The 6,153-nt window shown below is 42.2% G+C and overlaps 1 pseudogene; it reads right to left on the reverse strand.

Annotated features, from left to right (window-relative positions):
• Positions 1–2,446: 2,446 nt before the first annotated feature.
• On the reverse strand, positions 2,447–4,805 carry LOC100965753 (annotated as a pseudogene).
• Between the last annotated feature and the right edge of the window lie 1,348 nt (positions 4,806–6,153).

The following is a 6,153-nucleotide window of genomic DNA, read 5'->3' on the forward strand; positions in this document are numbered from 1 at the left end:
TTTACATCAACTATCTTTAGACCACAGAAGCTATCACCACCATCACCCAAGCTGATCTTCTGTCCTTCCTTCCAAAGACACTCCAGCAAAACCTTTTACAGGCCATTCCTTTAATGCAGCTTTTTAGAGTAAACATTTTCATATTTTCCCTTAAAAGAACAATATTATGAAGTCTGAGGAAAGTCTGCTTGCCCAAGTGAACTTGGCAAGCAAAAACTAACACCAAATCAAATGTTAAGCTAGCAACCCGCACACACAGTGAGCATGCAAGGAGCAGAAGGCAAGTTTGAGACGGACGTTCAGTAGAGGCCACTTTTAAAGCATTACAAAATCTCTGTGTTGCTTTCAAGCTATGTGGTATAGTTTAAAGTTACTTTTAACAACAACTGGTATAATATTTACAAGTAACTTAAAAAATCTATGTTCAAGGAAGTTACAGACAGAAACCTACAGCACATCAAAGCATCTTCTGGAAAGTGGAGGCTGCCCAGTGTCACGTGGCAAGTCTCCACGACACGAAGGGCTAGAAAACGCATCCTCCACTCAGTTCTGAATCACAAGTCTACAGTAATTTAATGGTGTTTAAGCACCACTTAGAATTTTAAAGTAATATATTTCAAGACTAAGCAATTCGTTTTAGAAGTTTTGGGTTGAAATTTAAGTTTATCATTAACTAAGTAATGTTAAGCAGAAAAGTTTTGAGTGAATTAGAAAAATAAATTATAGGTGCTTAAGTTTGCCTTCCAAAAACTAAGCTATGACAACTTATTCACAACTAGAACTAGTCCGTGATTCTTCTTTCTCTAGATGAGCGGTTCTCAACTTGCGGGTGGCAACTCACAGGAACTGTATTAAAGGCTCACAGCATTAGGAAGGTTGAGAACCACTGCTCTAGATCTATATAAATGACATTGGGAGGGTGTGTCATCTTAACTATGTCTTTCTGCCCTGTACATTGTTCCTTCTTGAGGCGATTCCAAGAATCAACAAATTAAATCACAGAGTTAATAACATTTAACTATACCAAAAAGTTACGTGACACTTTTAAATTTACAATGGAAAACAAAAAATACATATTTAAATCATATTCAATTTAGTAATAAGGAAACTACACTTGGAGAAGCACAAAAATTCTTTTTGGATCTATGAGTACCATTAAGCAAAATATAAAAAATAACTGATTATATGATAACTTAGTTACTTTTCAAAGTTCTATACCATCAGAGTATTGACCTTTCATGGTAGAAATAGCATATAACCTTAACCCTAGCTAATTTATTTTTAAAATAAATTTAGCTCTCTTAAGTAACTCCACACAGTACCTTATAAAAGAACATAAAAAACAAAAGTTCATGGTATAATAATGTCAATTAATGGTAGTTTCAGGAAAGTCCTTTAAAAATGCATACTCAGAATTTTACCTACTATCTGCTAAAGCCAAGAATTACTAATATGAAATTGCCGTTAGAGATTACAGACTTTTCTGTGCAAAAAGTTAAGTGCAGAAAATGTGGCCCCTCTCCAAATTATAGAATTCCTTTGTCTTTTAAAAATTATCTGAAAGACTTTCAGTAGCAGATAACCAAGCTGTCCTATATTCACTTATCACACACTGTAAGTTAACAATAAATTCTTGATTTTGATATTAAGTATAATTGAAAATGGTCCGTTTGTGCAAATTTTGGTAAGACTACACATTTAAACATACAGAAGTCCAAAACAACCTTCAAGGTGTTTAGTATTTTACAACTTAAAGGAAAACAAATCCATTATAAAAATTTCGGTTAAGCCCCATAACTACACACAAACCGCACAGGGGTCACAGAGCAGAGACTGGTGGACGCCGTGGTGTCCATCTTCCTCACCAGCAGCAATGTCTTCACACCTCTACTAACAAATTACTGAAGTTGCTGCATAAAAAGTCCTCTAAATACAACCACATTTAAACTGGGAAACAAGTTACAGCTGCATCTTGTGTTGGCCGGCAAGGCGCGGCAATGCCTGTGATGAGTCCCCACTGTGCCCCCGAGAGCGCGGTAACCTCAATGAAATTCCTCTTAGAAGGCATCAGAAGAATTGGTGGAAATTCAGTCCAAAATCTGAACAAAGTGAAGAAAACTCTGCAGACAGTAACGAGTATACTACATCAACTTAGAAAGGACTTGTATTAACAAGAAAAATGGAGATTCAACTCCTTAAGTAGCTCTGGAATATATTTGAAATATGAAGCAACCATTTTATCTAAAATTAAGTCAGAAATATGGATAGTAAAATTAACCACAGCTATTTTCCATCACATACCGCAACTTTTAAAAAGTATGCAATTGGTTAAGTTTGCATTAGAAATATAAGCAGATTATCTACTAGTTGAAACCATACATATAAGTATTATTACTGAGCTGATTTTTTAAAAAAAGTACAAAGAAACACATTTTCATTTGTTTGGAAAATGTAAAAATTTATGTACTAATATATAATCTCTTCGCTTTCTCTATCTACAAACGTCAGAATGCCTCATCTTCATGCAGACAGTTGTTCAGAATCAACGCCCAAAGCAAGCAGCAAACCAAAGACCCCTGTCAGTGACACGTAGATCAATCTCTATTCTTTAGCAGTCTTTGATGATTTCAGAATTTGCAGCTTGAGCTCCTTTATCATCATCTCTAACTTCTGCCTTGCCTCCCGCTCCTGTCTGAGCTCATCCTGGAGTTCCTGCCTGTCGGCCTCGGCGTGGTCCAGTCTCTGCCTCAGCTCCGCCAACTGGGCTGCGTACTCCGCCTCCTTATCTTTTTCCAAATTCGAGTCACAGGAGCATTTTTGCTTCATTACTTGTTCCAATTTTTTCTCTAAATCTTTCTGTTCAACATAAAATTCTTCCATTCTTTGAGCATGTTCATTCTGCAACGATTCAAGCTCTCTCTGCAAATTCTGCAGCCCGTGAGCTGCCCAACATTTCCACTTCCATCTGAAGTTGTTGCTTTTTTTGCAAAATTGAGTTCAGTTTTTCCTGTTGTTTTACGTAAGTTCTCATTACTTCTTCCATGAATTTTCCCTTATCATCCTCACAAATGACATCTCTGACAAGCAGTGGAGAGGAAGCTGCAGCGTCATGGCCAAGCCCCACCTTGCTTGGGTCTCTGACGAACTTGCAAGCAGTCGACTCAGACTTTTTTTTACTTGTAGAATTGTTTGAGATTGATGAGTCTAAATGGCCACATAATTCTCTGCTTGTTTTTAAATCCATTTTCTCCTGCTCCTCAAGTGAGACATCTGGATAAGATGCTGTTTTCTGATGCTTACTGCTACCATGAGGCTTCTCTGCCTGTCTGGACATGGACTTACTTGCCTCTGCCTTGGTGATCTCTTTAGACTGGGACACAGCAGAAGTAAGTGACACATTAGGGGCGACTACTTTGTCACACATGTATAAGTAGTAACTGGGGTGTAAAAATGAGTGTGTCTGAGGAACGTGGTCACCTTCCTGCTTTATCACAGGGCACCATGACTGCACCTCCATCCCAGGTGGTGTGTCCGTCTTGGATTGACTTCTCTTCCCATTTCTCATGCTAAATTTCTCCTTCATTTCTTCCAAAATTATCTTTAGTTTCTTTTCTTCAGGTGTCCCTAAGTATTTTTGGTTCACGTGAAGATAGCAATGCCATTTGGCTGATTCAAAGCCCCAGTGGCAAGTCCTCTTGTCAGGTGACCTGTGGGAATGCATCACGAAGGTCTGGGGCGCGAACATCCCGCAGCACTCCAAACACTGGATACACGGAGCATCAGGCTGAACATAAAACTGGGGTGCAAACAGACCCTGACATTTGCCCAGACACTCATGCTCCACTTCAAAGACACTGCCAGTTTCCTTTAACTGGGCCAAGGAGTTTTTAGCAGGAAGTATGCTACCATTTTGAGGAAAAGTTCTTGGCCGCAATAAAGCGTTACATAATCTTTGTGCATCAGTTAAGGTGATCAGCCCACAGGATGGGGCGGTGAACGGGAGGATTCCCAGGACCTTCAGGATGTGGAGCTGGTCTGAAGTACATCTGGAACAGTATATGTACAGTTCATCACACACTGTGTTTATCTGCTGGAGCGTAAATTCTCGGAGAACAGAGTTTAAGACTTGGGGCAAACAGAGTCTCTTTTCTCCTCCAACTTGAAAACAAGAAATAGACTCCCCTTCCAGCACGATCTGGGTGAGCTCTGTGGAGCTGTCGGGAGGGATGAGCAGAGGGCCAGGGAGAACCTGAGGGGAGGGCAGAGGCAGGAACACAGTGGGTGACATACTTTCTTGGGAATAGCGGGCAGAGAACGCCGCTGGTCCACCCAGGGAGCTCTGACTGCTCAGGTGGAACTATGCCAATGTGTGATTCAAACTGGGATTCAGACTGAAAGGCTCAGGCACAGAGGCACGGGCGCGCCTGCCGTGCTCCCCGGTGGGTTCCCCGGGACTCTGCGCACAGTCGTCCATGCGCTTCTCCTTAACCGCCGGCACCTTGCTGATCACTCTTCCATTTGCACGAATGTCTGTCATCATTCTCTTCGCTGGAGGGCTGCCATCATCTCCCATCCCATTCAGTTTTTTATTTGAGCCCTGAACCAAGGAGAAATTAGTCTGTAGGTTTTCCATTGCTATGCTATTCTGTTAAATAATTAAGCCTGAGATTTGCATTTTTATTTAGTTGCTTATTTGAAGAGAAAAAAGCAAGGTATACAAATGCTTATGATACATACTCTCACAAAAAATCTAAATTTCCAGAGAAAGAGCTCTTTAAATTCTTCAGCAGAATTCAGAACTTTGTTTTGGTTCTGTTTATAATCTAGTATAACTTCACTACAAATGCTATACAATTTCTTCTTTTGCCTCTGAATAAATATAATTTTAAGCAGTACACCTCTGAGGAAGACTTTGTTTACTTGAATTGCTTCAGCTATGAGTATTGAAACAAAGTTACTAATTCCTCAATTCAGATATTCAGGTGCAATGCAATGATTTGGTTGATACAAGCAAAATACGCGGAAAGTTTATGTAATACTTGTGTCATACAATCCAGACTCAAACACAAGTCAAAATGATGCAACCAAATTTAATTTCTGCCAAAGCCACCAAAATCAGGGGCTCAGGGAATATCTCCCATAAAAAATGCCGGTCTGCCGGTTTGTGCTGGAAAACTGAAGATTGCTGTAAATCCTCACAGCCTCTGACTCCTCTTGAACTTCTGCAATTGACAGCAATAACTTAACAAAAAACTGCCCAGTTATCATCCAGGATTATAGTTTATTCTTCTTTTAATTAATCTGCGCCCGCCGCCGCCGCTCACCCGCCGCCTTCGGCTGTGCGGGCGCTCCGAACCCACACATCGCTACACACGGCCTGACGTCACCGAGCCCTGGCCCGCCCACGTCACTGCGGAGACACTCGGCTTCCCGCAGACCCCGCCGCCGTCTTGGGCCTCACGGGGTGGGGCGGGGACGCGGGGGGATGGGGCCGGGGCAGGGTAGCGGAGAGGGAAGGGGACGGAGTCAGCTGCGGACCCGCCGGCGTTTCTGTCCCGCTCTGGCCCTCGGGTGCGCCGCCGCCCGCCTGCTGGGTCCCCCGGGCCCCCGCACGGCGTCTCGCGCGCCCCTCCCCCACGCGCGCGCCCGGCCCAGCCGTCTGGGCCGCAGGCGCGGCGCTGTCTCACAAATAATTATTGTTAAGAAAGAGCTTCTGTATTATCCTCAATAATTGAGAACTAATTTATTAAAAATATACTAGCCCATTTTTATGATCCAACTACAATGAGTACTTTTAAAAGTATTATAAAACATAATTTTAAAAAATATTGATAGAATGAATTAGAGCCAGATGTAGGGGACTCGAAGAGGCAGATGACATTTGAGCAAGATAATCTGCAGCTAAAGGGTGGACCTTGGGCCATTCATCCACAGGTGTTCCTTGTAGAAGAAGAGCCCAAGCCTTCTGCACATAGTCATTGTTAATTACTTCCCTCACCTGCATTGTTCTGTCTCAATAAAAAGCTAGTTTAGAGGTTGCTTGGGGCTACCCTGCAAAGAAGGGCTAGCCCACCTCCCTCATGCATGCACTACTAATCCGCATCATGCCTAGTTCCTTCCTGCAGTGATAGAGCCCAGGGCCACAGGGGCCTG

This window comes from Otolemur garnettii, unplaced genomic scaffold (assembly GCF_000181295.1).
Source record: "Otolemur garnettii isolate 467f Iridium unplaced genomic scaffold, OtoGar3 scaffold00001, whole genome shotgun sequence".
Taxonomy (NCBI): Eukaryota; Metazoa; Chordata; class Mammalia; order Primates; family Galagidae; genus Otolemur; species Otolemur garnettii.